Source organism: Acomys russatus, chromosome 21 (assembly GCF_903995435.1).
Source record: "Acomys russatus chromosome 21, mAcoRus1.1, whole genome shotgun sequence".
Classification (NCBI taxonomy): domain Eukaryota; kingdom Metazoa; phylum Chordata; class Mammalia; order Rodentia; family Muridae; genus Acomys; species Acomys russatus.
In genome coordinates this window covers 6,522,690-6,546,674 of record NC_067157.1, presented here as the reverse complement: position 1 = coordinate 6,546,674, position 23,985 = coordinate 6,522,690, and positions in this window count along the sequence as shown.

Here is a 23,985-nt window from a genome sequence, read left to right as displayed (position 1 = left end):
TTCAGAATTCGTGGGACTAGCTCACATTGTCTTCATTAATTTGGGGTTCTTGGAAGGCTGGTACAACCTAGAGGTAATCTTCTTAGGCATATTAATCAACATACTTGGTCTCGAGTCTGACATGGGGAAAAGCTGACTCTCCACAGGTGTTTGAAGCCAAGAGTGGGTGGCTCACACCTGTGGTTACAGTTGGGATAGACAGGCAAGATATACATCCTGAACATAGTGAACGCTTTCCCCAAAAGTTAAAAAAAAATAGATTTACTTGAAAGCCAAGATAATCAATCTATCAAATATACTAGAAAGAGTAGGGTAGAGAGCCCTGCACTATGAGGAACAAGGCAGGAGAGTGGGAAACAACAAGGAGAGCTGTAATCTAAAAGACTCATGAAGGAAATGGGCGTGATTCTTAACTGGAGTGTTGAGATTTCTATACATCCTGGGTCATGTTGGCTCTCTTGGGTCAATAGCTTGTGTATATCCTAAGTGCAGCTTTGTGAAAGGCAGGAGTGAAGAGATGGCTTCATAAAACCAGTGCAGAGAAAGTAGTCAGGAGAATCAAAGAGATATTTGTTGAGTCTTTATTTGCTAGACACTAGGCTATGGCCCCTACTTATATGGATTGTGTTATCCTTGATGCTCATACAATGAAAAGACAGGACAGCTTATAATCCTTACTCTGTAAAAAATGACATCAAAAGTATTGTACATTAATTATTTCACTCATGGCTATAAAGCAAATTACTACTAAAAATCAATATTTGAGTCTAAACAGGTCTTGTGCCAATCCAACAGTCGTCCCACATGCATAAGAAACCGTCATATGCTAGAAAATGTTAAGATAACAATCTCAGAGACAGTTTACTGTAATGGATGACCCAAAGTGTGGTTTTAATAAGATTCATTCCAATTACAAATGTGGTGTGCAATTGCGATGTCTGCCCATTGAAAAATTTTCTGCCTTCTTGTTTATGTGGCTAAACATTATTCAACGGGGCAGAAATACCCTTAAAATGCCCAATGATGCCAGACAGCATCCCTAGGTGTAGCCAACCAGTGGTCCTGCATGGACTCTAGAAGGCAAAGAGCTCTGTTCTGCATAGAAATAGAGCATCAGGGTAATGCAAGGTAGAAGCACTCATGTATCACCCCTCCCTTGATTATTTGTTTGCAATGGATTTTGGCACAGAATATGTGTATATACATGCAGGCACTTCATACATGACTACATACATGACTTCATATTTGCCCAAGTGAATCGCTCTGGACAGATAAGGATCAGCAGACAGTGACAGAGCCACAGGTGGTGGGATGTACCGTGAAGCTGCTACTTACAGGCACCAGGCAACTCTGCCCACATCGGAGTTGTGAGGGCACAAAGCCTTGCTGCTCTTTAATGCTACTATGCTACTATGACAGAGAGATTTGGGATTAAAGTTAGATGTAGTCGCCATTCACCCACTTAGCATAATGTGCCCAGAGCTTCAAAGAAGATGAGAAGATCAGTGTTTTTCATTGCTCCACAGCCATGGCATTCACCAAGATATTTTATGAGAGCACCTTGCATATAACGAAGACTTATAGGCAAGGTCTTACATTGAGAAATGCAATCATCATCATCTTTTAGAAAAATATTTTTTCCCTAGAGCATGGCTGTCATGTTTCGTCTTGTTCTTCCTTTGCATGCTTTTTGCAATGCCATGTTCCTTTGGCTGTCATGTGTTGCTATGCTGACAGTATGTGTTCATGTGGTGCAGGGAACTCCAGGACCCCATGCTGGCTGGCCCTTCTTTGCAATTTTGCCCTCTTTATGAGGTATATTGTTCTTCCCAAGTATATTTCTCTTGCTTGAGCAAACAATAGCGTGTGGGCATTGGAATCCAGGTCCTGGCTTAGTGGGTGAATGCACCTGTGGCCTAGCCTTCACTTTTGTTGCATGTGTGCTATTTTCTACATAATATATAGGCTTCATCCTACATCTAGACCTGCCAGAGCCCAGAGAGAAAGGAATAGATCTTCAGCTCTGGTGGAAAGCCTTTGTTTTTGTGTTGGGAGAAGACAATGTGACATTGAAAACAAAAATCAAGCCATTCCACAGGCTCTATACCCTCCCCAGGAATTCTCAATTTTTGAGTTTTTTACTTCATGTGGTGTAATGTTCCTGAGTTCTTACCATGATAAAAAAAAAAAACACATTAGTTTTTCCCAAGAACGGCACTATGCAGTGAGAATTTGGGTGTCTTTAAAAAACTCAGTTATGTTATGTAAACATGTTTTGCTTTAATTCCAGGTGTGGGATATGGGGCTGCTTCAGATTGTTCACAGCAGCAGACAATTTGCCTTGTGTGTACTCTGGCAGAGGCATGGCTCCACCAGCTGAAGATAGTTTAATTCTGGGGGGTCTAGAGAGGGCACAAAAAGACCAGAGCCCCAAGAGTGTGGACACAGCTGTTCCTCCTGCTGCTTCCTGCTCCTGCTGTTGCTGGCTTGTCAAGCGGTTGAGAGAAAAGAGACAAGAAGAAGTTTGAGATATCATATCCTGACAAGACTAAGATTGGACTTACACCAAGGAACTCAACTCCCCTAATCAGCAACAAATAGTCTAAAGAGAACTCAATGCCTCCGTCTCCTTTTAACCTTCTTTCTCTCCTACCTAGTGTTGGGAGTTTGGAAGGGATTAGGGTGGTGGAATAAAGTTGGAAAAGTGGTAGAGATATATGATCCCAAATAAAGTAGTGCAAACAAACATTCTGAGATGTTTATAATTACATGATAACATTAATCATCCATAATGAGTATTATGAACATCAAAATCAAACAATTTTTGGAGATAAGGAGGTAATTTGTCTTTCTTCTTCTTCTTCTTCTTCTTCTTCTTCTTTTTCTTCTTCTTCTTCTTCTTCTTCTTCTTTTTCTTCTTCTTTTTCTTCAACATCACCATCAAGAACAGATTAGGTTGGAAGCCTCTGATGTCCAAGGTTACTTGTGCCATATCAGTTCTCATCTAAAGCAAATCCGCCTGAGACCAATGCTCTGACATCACTGCCCATGCCACCCAGACTACAGCAAATGGCCAATGCACGTACCATTCAGTGTATTGAATCATCGAATGATAGGAGCACTGTGGGATGCTCACATCAATGACACAGACATTGATATCCTGGAGTCAGTGGGATGTGAGCTGGGGAAATGGCCTGGGGAGGATACTTTGGAGGCTGACTAGACAGGGACCAGTTTTAGTCTTCAGATCAGGTGTTAGGAGGCCATGGTGGTGGCAGGAGGAAGAGGAAGTGAAGGTTGAGCTTGTTTGTAATGAAAACCTCAGCTTAGAGGACAGCACAAATGTGCAAGTATATATATGCACATGTACACATACATGTGTGCAGATGCAGCACACACATGCACACACATGTCCACACACATGTGTACATACACATATCATCTTTGACTTTCTCCTAGTTTTGGACTTTTGAGAAGTAGAGCATTCGATACCATGATTGAGACATAAGGCAAGAGTAAAAAATTTCAAAATGTTTGAAAGAAATTGAGAAGATACTATACCATACCAGGCAAAGAAACAAAGGAAGTTATTATTTTTCAATCACCCATAACTTTTTGTCTCAGTAAATTTATTATAAAGTACACATTCTCATATATGTAACTTTTAATCAGACACTAAACCGACTCTTTCCAAATAACAGCAATAACAGCAATGTGAGAGCATCCATGTAGTACGTACCCAGTTTCTTTGTAACAAGTTACCTTTCATCCTGCTATGGAGTCAGTGTACTTGCTTAGTGGCTAGCCAGTGAGGTGCTTCTGGGGCTGGCTAGATGGGACCTCTAGAGGAGAGTCAGCACTAATGAACGTTTAGAATATTTGTAATTGGAGGGGCCAACATACTGACCGCATCTAGGGAAATCTAGCCCCAGACCTGAAGCAGGATTATGTCGCCCAGGTTGTCCTGAACCCTACCACTCCCTACACTCAGCCTCCTGAGAGCTTGGGTTACAGGCGTGCTCAGCCTCATGCCAGCAGCACGTTCTCACTGCTCTGTGCACTGCCTCACTTTACTGTGACCAGCCAGGCAGGGAGACGGGTCAATAAGTGATTCTGAAGAGCCTTGCAAGCAATGCTAGTGATGTTTAATAACCTTTTGAGAGGTGGGCATATTTTATTTCTTTTTTTCTTCTATAAACCTATTCATAACAGTATCAGGCTTCGGAGACCACATTTGCCACTCTGTGGACTTTGAAGTGGACTCTCAGCTTCCCCTGTTTTATGTGATTCTTGAGATAACACCATAGCAAATGTCATTTAAAATGTTTGGTGAAAGGGGGAAGCTGTTATCCATTTGTGCTTCCATGTGGAAAAGTCTAGAATTCTTGGTAATCACAATTTCTCTTAAAAACAACTAAAAATAACTGTAAAAAAATGTTTTATTAAATTTCCTCTTCTGACACAATTTTATACGTATCTATAGTGCGTTCCGATAAGTGTCATTTTTTTTCATACCTGATTATCCCCATCAACATTTTTAGATTCCTGATTTATTTTATTTTGTCACATGCCATTTTCCCCCCGGCATACTATGGTGGTTTGAATGAAAATGTCCCTCCTAGACTCATGTGCCTGAACACTTGGTCCCTAACTGATGATGCTGTCATGGGAGATGAAGGAAGTATGGCCTCGGAGGAAGGATGTTATTGGAATTGGGCTTTGAGAGTTTCAAGACTCTGTTTCCAGTTTGCTCTCTGTGAGGTCTCAGCACGCTGCTCTAACTGCCATGCCTTCCTGATTCCGCCATCCTGCCAGGACAGACTCTAACTCTCTGGAACTGTAGGCCGAAACAAACTCCTTCGTCTCTAAGTTGCCTCGCTCGTTGGGTTCAATCGTTTCTGAATCAATTCCAGTTGGTTAATTTTCCTCCTTATTTTAGGCAGCATTTCCCAGCTTCTCCGTCCATCCGGAACTTTACTGATTTTTCACTACACACTGAGGATTTTAACAATGCTGGATTTTTTTTTATAGTCTTGTGACTACTCTTGGCCTCTCATCTCCAATAAGGAGGCAGTGGCCGTTTATGTACTGTACGTGGCTCACCTTGTGAGGTCATGTTCTCCTGTCTGCGTAATGAGAACAGAAGTGACTCTTCAGTTCACTCAAGCACCAGGATGTGCCTCCTCCAGTCCTTTGGGTGGCTCTTTCTCCAGCCTGTATTTGAGTGACAGCATTTGCAGATGTCTAGGGCATCCCCCCCCCCATCCTCCAGTGACAGCTACAACAAAGACTGATTAGGTCATGGCTGTTTCTCCTCTCAAGGTTGTCCTCTGTCCTTAGAAATTCTGGCTGTGATTTTCCACTCTACAAGTCAGTGTTTTCTGTTTTGTCTTCAACTTATTATCAGTGAATTATTTCAAATCAGTCGTACCTCTATCTTGATTATAAGCTAGCCATGCGGGTAAACATATCCAGCTCTTAAGACAGATAGAAGCAGAGTTTCTGGCTGGCTTGTTGGAGTAGAAATTTCCTGCAGCTCTCAGTATTCATTTCTAGACAACTTTGTAAGAAAGAAATTTTTAAAATTTTACTTAAACCTCTGTGTTTTGGGTTTTTTTCCTGGCAGCAGCTTAGACTCCATTATTATATTGCATATTAAGGCCATTTACAGTTACTATTGTTATTTTAGTCCTGGAACATTTTGTATGTTCTTATAATTAAAATTCAACTATGTGGTTTATTTGGGTTTATGTGGACTTTTCCCAGGAAGGTTTGTATTTATCTTTTCCTTTTTTTATTGATTGCCACCTTTATGCTATTTTTTCTTTTCATTTCCTTTTATACTTGACTCACAGTTGTATCCCTTCTACTTAAGCAAAAATACTATTCTAATTTTTCCTTTATTGAAAGATTTTTTTGTGCAATATATTCTGATTACAATTTTCCCTCCCCCACTCCTCCCGGTTCCTCTCTACCTCCCCGTCACCCAGGTTCACACCCTTTCTTCTCATTAGGAAACCCTCATGCATGGAAGGAATATCAATAAAAATAAAGCAACATAAATGCAAACAAGTTGGAATAGGACAAAAATAAACAGAAGAAGCCAAAAATAATAGCATAAGAAACACATATACACACAGAGACACATGTTTGCACGCACACAGGAGTCCATCAAAAATCCACAAAACTGGAAGTTATAAGATATACACAAAGGACCTGTAAGGTTTAAAATAAATACTCTAAAACCAGGTGGTTGGCACACACCTTTAATCCCAGCCCTCAGGAAGCAGAGGCAGGCGGATCTCTGAGTTGGAAGCCAGCCTGGTCTATAGAATGAGTTCCAGGACAGCCAAAGCTACACAGAGAAACCCGTCTCAAAAAACAAAAAAACAAAAACAGACAAACAAAAGAGCCCTGATACAACAGTATGATACAAAGAACCTTCAAAGAGACTGTTGAAGTTTATTTCATGTTGTACAGTAGATCTGGGCACATGGCCTACCTTTAAGAGTGGTTTGTTTCCCGAGTGAGACTACCTTGGAGAAAACTAATTTCTCATTTGTAAGTAGCTATTAATGGGAGCCAACTTCTGGGTTAGGCATGGAGGCATGTGTCCACTTCTCCCCTCAGCTCTAGAACCCCATCTGGTGTGGAGAGGTGTACGGTGTGCACAGGGTACGGTTCCTGTGTGTTGGTCATCTTGTGTTTGGAGGACCTGGTTTCCTTGGTCTCCTCCATCCCCTCTGGTACTTGCACTCTTTCTGCTTGCCTTCTCTGTGGTTCCCTGAGCCCTTATGGGAGGGATCTGACAGACACATCCTGTTTAGGGCTGATTGTTCCTAGTTCTTTCACACTTTGCGCATTATCTGGCATTGAGTCTTTGTATTTGTTCTCATCTGCTGTAGGAAGAAGCTTCCCTGTTGGTGATGGAGCAAGGCACTAATCTAGAAACATAGAAAAATATCCTTAAAAGTCATTTTATTGCTGTATTCCCACAGCAGCACAGTAGATTTCGTTGCCCTAGTCTGTCTAGTCTCAGGTCCTTGGCCACCCAAGCAGTGTGGGCTATGGGTTCCAACTCAAGGAATGGGCCTCACATCAGACATTGGCTGGTTACTCCTACAACCTGTATGCCATGGTTGCCCCAGCGTATCTTGCAGGCAGATCACCACTGTAGATCAAACGGTTGGTGTTTACTCTTCTCCTTTGATTGCACGCAGAGTTCCTTCCAGGACCATGATCCATAGTAGTTGTTATGGTGACGGCTCTAAGGAGGAACCATCTCGACTTCTCTATGTTCAGTGAGTGTGTGGATATCGTCTTCAGCAATAGGGCCTCACTGTCAGGGCAGCTACTTTATTACATTCAAATATCCTAAATGTTTTCTCCCTGTTTTACTGTAATTGTTATAGCCATGCCTTCCTAAGCTATAGTTCATCCTCTGATAGTCCTCTCGGAAAAGTTTCATGAAGCTCTTCTCTGCTTTATTCTTTATTCTTGCCAGCTATGAGATCATAGAATCATATTTTCTTTCCTTGAGCATCCCCATGGGTTATTAACTGGTTGTCTTTGGCATAGAGTACTATACTGAGCCCCTTGTTGCTGAGGTTTTTTCTAATTGTCCGTGTAAGATTTCTTTACCTGGAGTTTAGTAACTTCATCATGATGCACTGTTGTTGAGGTCCCACATGATTGCCGATGCATGTGTTTACTGTAGAAAACTTCTCCACCTATATCTTTATATTTTATATTTACATCTTTTGTTCTTTATATTCTTATTCTTTTTATTGCTTTTCTTGTTTGAAGATTCTATTTTGAGCATATAAACTGCTCTTGTAGATCTATTACTTTTCTCTTCTCCAGTTTGAATGTGTTTTTATTTTACTTTGCCAACTTTTCTGATGTCTGTGTATATCTACTGTGGTTTCCACAGGCTGATTTAATCATGTGTTTCTTCTGATTTTACTTTCATCTATAATTTTTCTGCATTTCTTTACTGATCTTCCTACACAAAGTTTTAACTCATTGCATTTCTAGCTCTACCATATACTTTTTTTTTTCAAAATTCTGCTTTAAGATCTTATAAAGGTGGTAAAGTATTGGTTTTTAAAATCATTTCTTTTTCAGTTTTAATTTATAGCAACTGCACATATTTTGGGGATGTATTGTGATGTTTTGATGGATGAATATATTTTGTAATTATTAAATCAGGGTAATTAGCACCGCCATTACCTCAAGTGTGTTTTGGTTGAGAGCATCCCAAGGCCTCTCTTCTAACCCTTTTGAAATATGTAATATATGATTGCTAATCATAACTTCTCTGTTGTGACAAGAGCTCTGGTACTTATCCTGTCACTGTAAGGTAGACAGCATCTGTGTTACCGTGTGTCTTTCTGAGACCTGGCTGTGCTGGGTCATCTCACCCACACCTCTGCCTTCCACTTGCCCTATGATGTCCAGAAGAGACGTACAGCAGCAGAAGTTCCTACTGTATTTCATATTTGTGCACTCCTGTCTTGAGCCTGGGGTTCTCCTGAGACAGGCTACTTGGCACAATTTGAAATACAAAGACTCTAGGAAACAAAGCTAAAAAGTGAAGAAGATGAAGAACCAGGCTAATCATCTCAGAAAAGTCTTTCAGGACACTGGTAAGTAAACCAACCTTGTTTCTGGATAGCTCTGGTAATCACTGAATAAAGAAATGTGTTGTCTGAGTTTATTGTGTTTCTTCTGTGGACTATAAACTTGTTGTCATCACTTCAGGAGAAAAAGGCTTCCCCTAGTCCCTGACTGGAATGAAAAGGGAAACATGTATTATGAGTTATGAGGAAGAAACAACGGGAACTCACTCAGACTCAGGGAGGAAGAAGTTAAGAGTGGAAAGACAGCAGGAGCAGAGAAAACCCAGCAGCCTACAAAGACCATTATAATTCAGATTCACTTTACCAGAGGTTCAAACCCAGGAGGCTGTTTTACAAAGTCTAAATGCAAAGGGTAGGGGGATCAGGTTTTGGGTTGGATAGATCTGTCACTTTTTTATCTTTAGGGATTATTTAAGGGCTAGACATGGCCTCTGGAAGAACGAGAGATGCAGATAATAAGAACGTAGTCTATTCGTGCAATCCATGTGTCCATATCTTCACTAGAGATAAAAAGGAAATATTTATAGCATCATTAAGTTAGCCAAGGATGTAATTAAAAACCTTCACACATTTATTGCTCAAGTGTGTCTGTTTATTATTGGAGCAATGACCTAGAAAAAAGGTCCTACAGAGGTTTAAACTCATTCTAAACTTCTTTAGTTCCTGTTGTGAGGAACTGGTGGACCTACAAATCATCTGAGAAAAACCAATGACAATGGCTTGGTGATTTGGGGTATTTACAACTGATGGCTGTATTATAAAACTGAGATGCACATGCACAGTATTTATACCACAAGCATGCATACACAATACATGTTATGAATACCCCATGCACACATATAACACACACACAGATACACATACACTCAGAGTCATTTCATTATAAGAAACAGAAATTTTAGCTAGTTTTTCCAAAAGTCTTTGGTTTTTAAGGTAAATTTAAAGTTTTATATCATTACTTTTTCCATATTTTACCTTCTTTGAGAACATTTTTAATACATGGTGCCTATGATCATTTGTTTGTTATTGAGTGGGTAACTACAAGTCATAGAGAGACACCCAGTGAACCAAAATAATACACATTCCTGATTCTCATGGAGTTTATAGTCTAATATGGTCGGTAGATAAATAAAAAAGCAAGCAAGTGCCAGGCTGGGGACACAGCTCTGTATTTCCAAATACTCAGGAAGCCAAGGCAGGAGAGAATGAAGCTTCAAGGTCTGCCTCGCATACAGACCAAGTTCAAGATAGCAGCATGAGTGAGACTCTATCTCCAAAAAGTAAGATAAATAAATATGTAGGAATGAAGATAAAAAAGACAATAAAAGGTTGATAATACAGCTTAATGGTAAATAGTGTGCATATGTCACATTAGTAAGACACTATGTTCATGTCCCATTATCATGAGAATAAAAACAAGAACAGATAATGACAAATGGAACAATCAGTCAATCAAACAGTTACCAGCATCCACCTGATGTTCTATGCCTTTCAAGGAGGATAGACAGAGCAAGAGCTACAGGAAGGCAGTGTTGCCTCAAACAACAGTCAGACTATCAGATGGGAATAAACAGGAAAGTGTATTAGCAGTAGAGCAGCTCTAAATATTGAAGGGTACCAGGTATTCTGGATGCAGCCAGGGGTCTACACTTGCTGAAGAAGTAAATGTAAAGTTAATGGAAGCTGCTGTGGGCCACACTGGGTCTTGTAAGTAATGCCAAGCGTGTGGAGATAATAGATGTGTAATTATAGGAAGACATGAAAAGGCTTTGAGTAGAAGGGTGGAATACTTTTCATTTTAATAGAATCTCTCACTAATTTGTAGCGAATGAACTCTGGGAGGGTGAGTGGGAACTGGAGACCAAGTGGGAAGCTACTGGAATTGTGCGAAGGACAAACACGGTACCACGGAGGGCTGGAGGCCATATTTTGAATGTTAAAAGCAATAATATATGCTACTATGCTAAAGTAGCTATGGACAAAGGGAGGAGAATGAGAAGATGGATGATGGGCAGACAACATGGCTGGAAAATGTTCACGTGTGGCACATTTAAGTGATTGTAGGTATCAAAGTGGAGAGGCTGAATAGACGGTTGGTATACAAGCCATGAAATCAATGGAGAATCAAGACTGTGGATAATGACTTGGGAATTTTTATCATATAAAAGAGACAAGATAAGATCATATGAGAGATGAATAAAGAGGTACAGTTTGGGCCCTGGAATATGCACACATTCAGACACAGGGAAGAGGAGGATGGTCCCACATTAGAGGCGGAGCAGGAAGAAAAGCAGCAAAGTGATGAAGACAAAGTTAGAGGGCAAAATGGTCAGGTTTGAAAATAAAAGTCCACTGTGGCCACGGAAGACGCTGTTACTACAGGAACCCAGGTGAAAGGGACCTAGCAGCATCTCTGAGTGTCTTGGTAATTTCTATATCGGCCTAAGAGTATTTCTAAGTAGATATATTTAAAAATCAGTTAAAAGCAGTGCTAAGAAGCATGCTGCTACAAAATCAGCTCAGGAAAACACTTGAGAGCCAGTCCACGGTTTGACAACATGGTTCTCACTGGGGACACGTGTCAGCTGTTTCATGGAGGGATAAGAACAATTTTCTGGGCCGGGCGGTGGTGGCGCACGCCTTTAATCTCAGCACTCGGGAGGCAGAGGCAGGTGGAGCGCTGTGAGTTCGAGGCCAGCCTGGTCTACAAAGCGAGTCCAGGACAGCCAAGGCTACACAGAGAAACCCTGTCTCGAAAAACAAACAAACAAACAAACAAAGAACAATTTTCTGTCAGTGTTTTCAGGGGGGGGGGAGATGAGCATGATGAAACAAGCGTGGACACATCTTTGGAGGATTGCTAGTGAGGGGTGAGCAGAGAAATAATGTAACAGGAAGACAGAGAGCTGGATGATAGGCACAGGGCAGACATCTTGTTCCTCAGATCTATATACTGCACTTCCCACTGTTTCTTATACTATTTTAAGTCACAAAATTCTACATTTGTCAAAGGCTCAACACTTTCTCTTCTCAGTCACCCCTGAGTCACAATTTAATTAGTCTGTTTAAAATTCCTTTCTCATTTTTAATAGCTGAGTAGTATTCCATAGTGTACATGTACCACAGTTTCTTTATCCAATCTTCTACTGAGGGACACTTAGGCTGTTTCCATGTTCTGGCTATTATGAATAAGGCTGCTATGAACATGGTTGAGCATATGTCCTTGTTGTGTGCTGGAGCTTCTTCTGGGTATATTCCAAGGAGTGGAACAGCTGGGTCTTGAGGAAAATCTATTCCCAGTTTTCTGAGACAGCGCCAAATAGATTTCCAAAGTGGTTGTAATAGTTTGCATTCCCACCAGCAATGGAGGAGTGTTCCTCTTTCTCCACATCCTCCTCAGCGTGTGGTGTCGCTTGAATTTTTGATCTTGGCCATTCTGATTGGTGTAAGATGGAATCTCAGAGTTGTTTTGATATGCATTTCTCTGATGACTAAAGTTGTTGAGCATTTCTTTAAGTGTTTCTCAGCTATTCGATATTCCTCTGTTGAGAATTCTGTTTAGTTCTGAGCCCCATTTCTCAATTGGGTTATTTGGTTTGGTGGTGTTTAATTTCTTGAGTTCTTTATATATTTTGGATATTAGACCACTGTCAGATAAAGGGTTGGTGAAGATCTTTTCCCAGTCTATAGGCTGTCGCTTTGTTCTGTTGACAATGTCTCCTGCCTTACAGAAGCTTCTCAGCCTCATGAGGTCCCATTTATTAATTGTTGACCTTAAGGCCTGGGCTATTGGCATTCTGTTCAGGAAGTTGTCTCCTGTGCCAAAGTGTTCCAGGCTCTTCCTATACTACACAGCTATTAAAAACAAGGAATTTCCAAAATCTGTGGACAAGTGGATTGAACTAGAAATAATCATAATGAATGAGTTAACCCAGAAGAAGAAAGATTCAAATGGTATATACTCACTTACATCTGGACACTAGCCCAAGGGGCATGTTCCATGAAAATCTTTACTTATCAGGAAAGTGGGATAGAATGGAGGTCATCCTATTGGGAGTCTAGGTGAGAGAAGTATGGGAGAATGGGGGAAATAGAAGGATCCGGAGGGTTCTAGAAACCTACAAGAAGAACATTATGATGGGTGGATCTGGGCCCAGGGGTTCTACTCAAACTATGGCACCAGCCAAGGGCAATACGTGCAGTAAGCATCGAACCCCTACCCAGATCTAACCAATGGACAGGACGTTCTCCACAGTTGAGTGGAGAGTGGGGACTGACTTTTACATGAACTCTGGTACCCCATATTTGACCACATCCCCTAGATGGGGAGGCCTGGTGGCACTCAGAGGAAGGATAGCAGGCTACCAAGAAGAGACTTGATACCCTATGAGCATATAAAGGGGGAGGAGGTCCCCCTCAGTCACAGTCATAGGGAAGGGGAGTAGGGGGAAAATGAGAGGGAGGGAGGAATGGGAGGATACAAGGGATGGGATATCTATTGAGATGTAATATGAATGAACTAATAAAAAAATAAAAGTTAAAATAAAATAAAATTCCTTTCTCAGTCTTTATTCCTCCTGCCATCCATCATTTTGCAGTGGTTTGTATTATTTAAAACATTTGTTTGGAACACTCTTCTGTAGGTGTTGGGGTAGCATGTATGTGTACATTTGTGCTTGTGCATATGAAGGTACCATCACCCCACCATTTTTGGGACAGATTCTCAGATAAGCCTGGACCTTGCCTGTAGGCCAGTGACTCCCAGGGGGCCTCCGCTCTCTACCCCTTGCACATTGGGATTACAAGCTCAATTTGGCACATCTGCCCTGTTTTTTTTTTTTTTTTAACCATTCATTTTGGAGATTAATCAAAGTGAGGTTCCTCTGCTTCCCTTATGACCATGTTGAAAGCACCCTATTTAATGAACAACCTCCCTAGCCTCATAGGCTGTTTTCTCCCCAAGAAAACATGTTTCCCTAACGTAATGCTTCTAGAACTCCAAACATGTTCTTTTATATACAGTTGGCGTTCAGATTTGTATAATGTGGGCATGTGCCTAGGATTCACACGTGTGTTTAGCAATTAAACAACAAAATTCACTTAGAAACCATTGTAGACAGGATGAATAATGGTTCTAGCTGCTGGGAAGCTCCAAAGGGAATGGAGCTTGTATGTACCATGTACATCTTACTGCTGAGGAGGCTGGAGCATCCTGGCTGACTTTGGTTATGGATCAACTGCACAGGCTGACTCACTTCTCTGGCAGCTTTATGACCTGTATCTCAAAGATCACACATCTTAATTCCTCTTGCTGTTTCCTTGAGCAACTCTTGCCAACACTTGTAGCTAAACTCAAGTGTTCAGACAGAGCCTGTCTTTTAACTGGCAGCTTATACAATTGCCCCAGTGGTGTACAAGAAAACACACGGAGGTCTTCCCCTCCTAATTGCTTCTCAGAACGACCCAACAGCAGCAGGAGACATGCACCCTGTTCCACCAAGTACATTAAACAGGGCGAGCAGACCTCCAAGCCAGCGGCTTAATTATAGTATAGGGCAATGTGGCAAAGCATGCTTAGCGTCTCAAACCACTCTATGTGTTTCTCAATAAGAAAAAGGAAAGCTCACCCCCAAACCCTGCAAAGCACCTCACACTCTGCAAAACCAAAGGTGTCCAAGTGTTCTGTTGGGTTTGTTCTCAAGTTTCCAAGTTCTCTTTATGCAACCAGCGCTAACTAAAATTTGAGATACCTTTTAAATACTTTCCTTCATCCTTTAGACACTATGACCATCCTTTTGTCTCCTACCCTGTAGGTTTCAGGTGGTGGTCTCTTAGTTGGGAAAGGAAAGCTTTGGGTCGGGTTTCCAAGCTAGCCATTTTACCAGTTCAAGACCCATCATCGTCAGTACAGACATTTATGAATTACGACATATTTATTTATTTTCCCCCTCTCCAGGCGATCACTCTAGCTTACTTTGAATGCATATGCAAACTCTTAAGAATGTTTTCATGTGTCTTTAATTTGCATAACTAGTTGGTTTAACGAGATCTTTATGATAGTGCCCTGTATACGCTATTGTCTAGTAAGATTTATCGTTCCTGGCTGCTTCATGCTGCTTCATGGTGTGCCCACTCTGATTTTTCATTTCTTTATTCCTTTACTAACAGACATGCAGAGTGTCTAAACTCTCCCCTCAGTGACATATCCTCACATATGCCCCCTTACATTACAAACACAGAGATAGTATCTGTGTAGTGTATGAAAAATATTTATGTAATTTCACAAAGCATCAGCATGTTGCTTTTCAGAACATGCACCTAGTTTATACACTTGCCGGAAGTCTGAGGTCTCTTACTTCCCTCCATCATAGAGATCACTTGAGGTTGTATGGTCTGAAAATGTTTGCAAAGGCGACGGGTACGAACTGTTTTCTCCTTTGCATTTAGCCAATTACTGTTTTGTTTTAAAACTCATTGTATACCCAATCCCATAGTTTTCCTCATTGTAAACTGTGTTTTCCTATTGGGTTCCCTATATTTCCAAATTAATCTGTACATTTCCAGTGTTATTCTAGCCTTTGCGACTGCTATGACTCAAATGACCCCACTAAATCTCACATTGAAACGTAATATTCTTTACTACATTTTCAGGAGGTAATTAGGTTATGAGGACTCTGCCTTCGTTAATGGACTATCATAGATGAATAAATCAATGGGTTATCTATGAGTGGATCACTTACCAAGCTTGTCCCTGTCTCTCACCATGTGATGTATTTTGCTACATCAAGAGTCTTTAGTAATTCTGTTTGTTTGTTTGTTTGTTTGTTTGTTTGTTTTTGCTTTTTTAAAGACAGGATTTATCTTTGCAGCCCTGAAATTGACTCTGTAGACCAGGCTGGCTTCAAATTCACAGAGATCCTCCTGCCTCTGTCTTCCAACTGCGGAGATTGGAGGTGTGTGCCACTACCACCAGGCTCTATAAGTAATACTTTATCTATAAGGAAATGTTCAGCAGATTCAGATTTTTCACCTTGGGCATTCCAGCCTCCAGAATATAGAGCTGAATGATATTTTGTTCTTTATAAAAATTAACAAGTCTGTGGTATTCTGTTATAACAATAGGATACAGATTAAAACAAATACATTGTTTTCATTTATTTTATGGGAGACAGGGTCTCATTATATGCGTTCTAAGTTAGCCTCCAGGTCACTTTGTACTCCAAGGCTGGTCTTGAACATCCTTCTGCCTAGGTCTTTTGAATACTGGTATTGTAGGTGTATACTATCTTACTTTAGTTAATTTTATGTAGAGTAATCATATCCAAACTTTTGCTCATTTTTCTGGTCTGAGTACAAAAAGGACACCAGTTTTCTATGTCCTTAAATCAAGATGTTGCGAAGATCTCCAGTCTATGGCTCCTTTACCACTAGAGTCCGTGGTGTTTTAATATAGGCAAATCTACTAAGTTTTTCTTTGTATTTAATGGTGTGTGTGTGTGTGTGTGTGTGTGTGTGTGTGTGTGTGTGTGTGTGTGTTATATATCCATGTAGCCTCAGATATTTCCATCCACCAAGTGGGAACTGACAATCAAACTCAGCTTGCCAAGCTTGGCAGGAGTCACCTTATGAGTCAGGTCACAAAGTTGTTTAAAGAAATGTGTTCTTTTTTCTCTTGCATTTGCTTTTGATTCTGAATCTAACAGGGGGTTAAAGTACCAGAGATCCTGCACAGGACAGTCTGTAGGACAGTCTCAGGCTCTAAGAACTACAATGATTTTTTAAGCAGACCAAGGCTTTGATTTACAAGTTAAAATATGGCTGGGAAGAAAGTAAACAACAGCAACCAACAACACCCAAAGCGGATCCTTTGTAAAGAGCAACAGAACGGATGCAATGCTACTTAGCGATCAAGAGTGGGACTCAAACTCAAATTAGAAATTAGAGGGCACTTCTCTTTGCAACAGACAAAACACCTGTAGAAAACCACAACCAATCAGCATGCAGAGCTATGAAGCCCCTTCCAAAACTCCCATGTGTAAGGCCGGGGGAACATTGCAGAAGAGGGGGTGGAAAGATTGTCAAAGCTAGAGGCTGAGGGACTTTGCTGTGCGATTGTGACTTGTGTCAACACCAGAAGCTACTGACCAAACGTGACCTGAACAAGGACACCAGCGACCATGCCAAGCTGCAAGGGGAAAAGCTCGTGCAGCCTTAACTATTCACGAGCAACCGAGGAAGGCTGACAGCAGGAGAGCTGCCTCTACCCGAAGGGAAGCACACAAATGGGCTGTCTGGTGCCAAAAAGTCATCCCTGAAAACATACATGCAGGTACCATAAGGACACAACAGGGTAGATTTAGGATATACAAACACATGTATGTATTCAATAACAAATTGATTAAAAAAAAAAAAAAAAAAAAGGCCATGAATTTGAAGGAGAGTATGGAGGAATATATGGGAGGGCTTGGAGGGAGGATAGGAGAGGAGGGGTGTTGTAATTAAAATTCAACGAATAATAATAATAATAATAATAATAATAATAATAATAATAATAATAATAATGAAATGAGAGGACATATTTTATTACCAACCTTAGAAAAATAATAACACGGATAATACAGAAATAGTATGGGGTAGTATATTCCAACACATTAATAATATGAAATGAATGGTGTCGTGGCAAGGTACAAGTCACTAACATGTAACAGAGAGCTAGAGCCAGTAACAAAGGGCAAGCAAACAAACAACCAAAAAAATCTTACAGGCTATGGTTCTGTGCCATGTGGTTTTCTAGTTTAGACTAGGAAAAATATTGTAATTTATTAGCTAAAAAATAATGTGAACTTTAAAAAATGCAAATTCTTCAAAGGCTCTGTAAAACACAAGAGAAAATACTCTCAACCAGTTTTGTGGCACCAATCACTATGATATCAAAATCAAACAAAGACATCATAGGAAAAGAAAATTATAGAGCAATATCTTGTATTTAATATTCAAACAAAAAACCCTCAACAAGAAATATTTGTAAATTTAACTCAGTAATCTATAAAAGTCATACGTTCTTTGACATATCCAGAGAAACCGCTATACAGAATATCTGTATCTATGCATCTATCTGTCTATCCACGTTCTTCTTCTTTCTAATCATCATATCACCATCATAATCTAGGTATCTATTTTCTACCCATCTATATTTGCTACAGGAATTTGGCTTACACCATTGTAAAAGATGAAAACCTTAAGATCTATAGTCAGCAGCAGTTGTGTGGTCTAAATTCCTGAAAATAGAAAAGCTGACAGTATAAACTGTAGCCTAAGAGCCAATGGGTCTGTGATCCAAGAAGAGCTAAGCTAGCCAGCCCAGAAAGATCCTTTCTTTTCACTATTGCTTGAGTAACAGTGAGAATCCAGGTCTTCCTTTTTTTTAATTATGTGAAATTTAATACAAAAATAAATGTAAATAAAGCAATTTGGTAAACTACCATAGCCTAGTTTCAAAATGATCTTTTTATGGCCTACTATATTTTAATTCTGCTTCCCCACAAAACATGATCATTTTGAAGCAGATGACACACACAATGCTGGTACACACATGCCTATTTTTATGTTTGTATTATAAGGTATTTAAAATATATTCAAAATACTATTATTACAAGAACTGGTACTATATTCCCAAGATACTTAGCCGTAGTTTACCAGCACCATTAGCTATCAAATCACTATCTATTTTTTCTCTGATATCCTTTTTTAAAAATACATTTATTTTATTACACACATATAAAACAAACTACATACAGCAGGGAGAACCATGTGACAATCATGAGAATAATGAGTTCTATACATGTTACATTCATAGGGAATTGGCCATCTGCATTCGACCCGTTTGAAGTAAGTGTCTTTCCTGTCTTCTTGGGTCTAAATTTCCAAATGAGATTCAATACCTATCATGTGAAAAATCTACCTTAATGAATAATGCTTGTGGGAAGAAAACAAAGTTTAATACTTAAATATTAAATAATCACATGGATAATAATTATGTGGATATTCAAAATGTCCTCATAGGTACTAAGATATATAGATAGCATTACACTGCTTCAGGTAGAATACCTCAGCATGTGTTTTGAACTTAAATTCATAAAAGAAAAGTTTTCAAAATGTCTGCTTTGGCTCTTTTGGCTCTACCAAGGCTCCAAGGGTCTCCTCAGTAAGCAATAAACAAGGGAGCCAAAACCAAAACGGAGCAAAACATAAAACCAAAGATGTCCATAGCGTGTATGCTTTCTAACTCACAGTAAGTAAAGGTCTGAGCTGTGATTTGATTCTCTTTGGGCTCCTTCCAGTGGAAGCACTCTTCATCTACTCATTTTCACTTTTGGAAAAGTACTTCAGGTCACTGACCACCCTTTCTCTGTTTAACATAAGCGCCAGCCAAGAGAACTGTGGTTTTTGTTTCTAGAAGCATCATGTTTTGTTCAGACTCTGACTCTTGGCTTCTGTCTGGTAAAGGTTCTCAGTTCTTCCTGGATTTCACACAGTAACTTCCTGCTTTGTTTCCCAAAAGGAAACATTGTTTTCACCTTTTGATCTCTCTCTGTCTCTCTCTCTTTTTGTTTAATTACCCATTTTTCATATTCATGACATAGCAATTTCCTGTAATCAGTGTCCACTGTGGCCTACTCTTAAGAAAATGTATCAACGAACTGGTACTCTGTAGTTTAGCTTAGATCATTTGCTTGATAGGTAACACAATATCATTAATATTTTCCTCTATGCAAATAGTTTTGTATCCACACTTAGAGCCTACGCTTCTAAATTCGAAGTGACAGGTCAATTTACAAGAAAAGGCATTCTTGACATTTTCAAACTGTCAGCCCTTACCAGTGATGATATCACAACTCATTGTATTTTCTAAATCATTTCGTGTGTGTGTGTGTGTGTGTGTGTGTGTGTTTTCTAAACCAAGGTTTATCGTCTGAGTTCCTTAAAGTCTGGTTTACAGTGTCACCCTTCCTGTAAAAAGTTTAGCCTCAGCTGCCCCAAAAAATGAGTCATCATTGTTAAAAAGTATTACTGCTAGAGTTCCTTTGTGGCTTAGGTTTGGGTCATTTCTAAACATAATTATATCTGTACAAGGCCACAACATCCATCGAAGGGTTCAGAGACATGTTGATTGTTTGGTCATATTGTCTGGTCTTATTTTAATCAAATTAAATGTTTGGATTGGATTATACAAACGATCTATGGTAGCACTAGATGGAGTTCATTAGACGTAATTATTTTATTAAATATATTTAGATGATAGTTAGGAGAAGTTCAAAACAGGACCATGTTATTCTGGGTGGTTTAAGAATCCTGGATGAGCCCTCATAGGCTATGAACATCTGGTGGGGGAGGAGCCTCCCTTCTGTCACAGGCCTAGGGGAGGGGAATAGGGTGAAAGGGGGAGGGAGGGGGAAGCAGGAAGATAAAAGTGAGGGGATAACAATCAAGCTATAATCTGAATAAATTAAGTAAAAAAGATGAAAATAAAGAATGGTTATTAAGCTGGCATACAGGTGGAGATGAGCGAATACACTATGCGACCTGCTTTTCAGATGCCCGTAGTGGAATCTAATCACAGTGCTCTGCCTCTCCAGCGTTTCTTCTCCTCGATTAGTCAAAGCAGCATCCTTCTCCCATTTGATTTGTAGATTTTTAACACAACAGTAAGATTTCATCTTTGTCCTCTGTAAATCACTTCAGTGGAGAATTCATTAGCTGTAAAAACAAGAATACTAACACCAAGGTGGAGGTTGAAGTAGGAAGGGTTGTAATGTGTCTTGAGATCGTCAAGTGAGAGGTGGGTGTGGTGTGATCTGCTGTTGAAAGTTCCTTCACTCCTGAGTCAGGTTGAAAGAGACCTCAGTACCTTTCTTGTGGCTCCAGAATATTTTTAACATAATTCTCAAAAGAAAACCTGGACTGTAGTTATTTTAAAACTTAAACTGAAGAAGCAAGAATGTGTGAATATTTACATAGAGGTAGTCTAAGAAAGAACTGACCCTTTTTTTTTCTGTCTTATTTTGGAGAGTATTAGAAATGAAATTCAAATTACAAAAAAGAATTTTCCCATATTCAAAAAAAGAAAAAAAAAAAAAGACTCATCAGTACATGTGAAAAGTAGATCAAAGAAAAGGCAGGAAACCGAGAGGAATTAATGAAAAAATAATAAAGGTAGAGTAATGACACTAAAGCTGATCTTTACATGACTCTCAAGTTTATTAATAATTTTATTAACTCAGTTCATCTTGCATCATGCTTGGGGCTAAACATAGCAAAATGGTGCCCTGACATAGAAAACCGACACTTGGAAAGACCTAAGTTTTCATGGCTCCATCTTGTTTATATGATACTATGTATCTCCTGGTTCCTGGGTAGGGATTCCTCTGTTTTCTAGAAAGGAAGATGGCACTTGTGCCTTATCCCTGACCAACTCCAGGGATGTCAAGAGACAGCATATATGTAATGTGTACTGTGTTATATATAATTACTATATAATATATGTTTGTTCTAGTAGTGACCTTGAAGATGAATTATTAGTTTTAAATATTATCATGGATGAGCCCAGGCACTGAGCTGGGTGGATGAAAAGACTCCAGATCCTGCTGTTCCAGTCACTTTGCCTGAGAGATGTCCTCAGCACAGCAAAAAACTGGTTTAGGACCTGGGTTGATTATCTGAAGTCACTTATGTGAGCTTCCTGTCATTTCTACCAAGTACTTTCTCTTTTCTGTATTCACACCCCATCCTCAGTGCAGGAGCAGCAAATGGCACTAGGGACATGCCTAGGCGATAGGGGAGGGGCTGTGGACAGGACGTGTAAGGAAACATTGCAGAGACAGGACACAACACCAGGACAGAGAGACCTAGGATGTTTCTCTTCCAGAGACGATGGAGAACTAACTATCCTTCCCCAAATGCAACCTTTTCAAAGGGTCCAAGCTGACAGCAAGATATTGATAGACTGAAAATGAAGAAAACGTCAACAGAAGGCAGAGCTAAACTAGGTACAAACATTTACTTGTTGGTCGTGGCCCCACCCCACTCCAATTAACATCCATAAAAGCTAGATGAACAGGGCCTGCTTACATGGTCACATTTACTGTCGTGTGGGTTTCTCCCTACAACGACATCAATACATTTAACAGTAATAGATGACAGAAAATAGGTGACTGAGTTCTGAGGTGATGTAAACTTTTTTCCACTTAGCTCAGGTCACCGAAAGATGGGCCTTAAGAGGGAAACGGAAAGAGTAAAGAGACAGTGTGTCTCGAAAACAAAAGATAATTTAAAAGTTTCCATCAAGAGCTACCCTTTTTCTAGGACATTCTAGATTCTCTGGGGTCAAGTATAGTTTTAAAAAATAAATCACAGAAGAAATGTGACAACACTTCTCATAACACAAACTACAAAAAAAATGAGGTTATGTCAACCCTCTTAACCTGAAAGTGTGCCCCAGAAAACAGATATCCTCAGCAAAAATGGTTTCATCTAAACCTCAAGAGCCCTAAATAGAAGGATCTAGCAATTCCTAGAAGGAACAGAGACTGTAGGGCTTGGGGATTATCCCAGCTAAAAGGTGAATGAAAACTGATAGCTCCCATGGCTTCTGTCTGGCAAGGAGATTGTCACTGTTGACAGGGATGACTGGCGGGGTGGAAAATGGGGGAGATAAAACTTCACAGAAACACTTGGGAGGAAATTTGACACCAGTGAAACCACAGGTGTGAGTGAAACCAGTAAGTAAAAGTTGGGTTGTTTTTCAGGGTCTGATGTTCTATACACTTCTAGTTCAACTTTGGGCATTTGAGTGAAGCATGTGAGAAAGTTGAAACATAGAAGGCCAGAATCTGAGAGGCCAGAGGATTCTTTCTGTCCTATAAAGAGAACTCATAGACTATACATTTAAATATATCTGGAAGTATTGACTTTACAGAGATAAGGAAAGAGGCTAGCTTCTTTTCCTGACAACACAACCTATTCCAAACTATAGCCTGGGATGGGCTTCCTATTGAAGACCCCAGTGACCACTTACCCAGTGCCTGCCATATCTCAGATGCTCAGCCGTGTGTGTGTGTGTGTGTGTGTGTGTGTGTGTGTGTGTGTGTGTTCATATGAAAATGCTTTACTACCTGGCCCTACTTTCAAAAATGTCGTATTCAGTGAAACAGTGGGCATAAGAATTCAGCCCAGAGACAAACTACTATTAAATAGAATGAACACTAAAAAGTAAAGCACAAATGCTATATGCACATAGTCTAAACACTAAATTTTGTAGGAATTCCATGGTGGAAGAAGTCTTTTTGGGGGTCATGGGATAGAAGTCAAACAGTCTGGATGACAAGGAGTGGGAACGGGGGAATAAAAAAAGATGTGGGGTAGGTAGACACAGTCCAAGGCAAAAACAGCTCCTAGAGCCACAGGATAGGTAACTGGATTTAAGAACTTTGAGGTGTAAATGCTTTGAAAAAGCCAGCGGTAGAATTTATAATAGCTATTTAATGTTTACTCTAGAAGCTAAGACTTTGTTCTAAGCATGTAAATAGCTCAGTGTTTTTTTATGGAAATAACCTGAAATTGATAATAAAAGGTTATCTGGGGACACTGAACCTGGGCTTGTGTCCCAGCATTGCTGTTTACTAGTTTGACTTTTAATAATTTTAGTTTTTATGCCTTGGGCTTCTTTTTTTTTTTAAGATTTATTTATTTCATTTATTGCATATGAGTGCTTTATCTGCAGAAGAGGGTATCAGATTACATTATAGATGGTTGTGAGCCACCATGTGGTTTCTGCGAATTGAACTCAGGACCTGTGGAAAAGCAGGCGGCACTATTAACCACTGAGCCATCTCTCCAGGCCCAGCTTGGGCTTCTTAATTCTAATTGGAGAGAATACTTATATCTGATGGAAAGCATAATTGTGAAATCAAAAGAGACAAAGTATTTCATCTGTTTGCCATAGATCTTGGGAAGAGCTTCCTGAATCTTAACCATCGATTCCATACCCACAGAAGCATGTAACAGCAACACTAATGACAACATTACAAAGTCAAGTAAGCATCTTTTTTTTTTTTTTTTTTTTTTTTTTTTTTTTAGCACAAGCTCTTACTAAGTAGTCCAGGCTGGCCTTGAAATTTCAAGAGCTGGGATTAAAGGAATGAGCTTGCCTCATGAAATTCTTAGTGAGCATGTGAACACAGATGAGATAATCTGCTAAGCAGATCTCCACAATTTGTTATTGATATTTGATCACCAAGAAAGACAAATGAAAATCTTCGTTTTTTTGCCCTCCCTCCATTCCTTT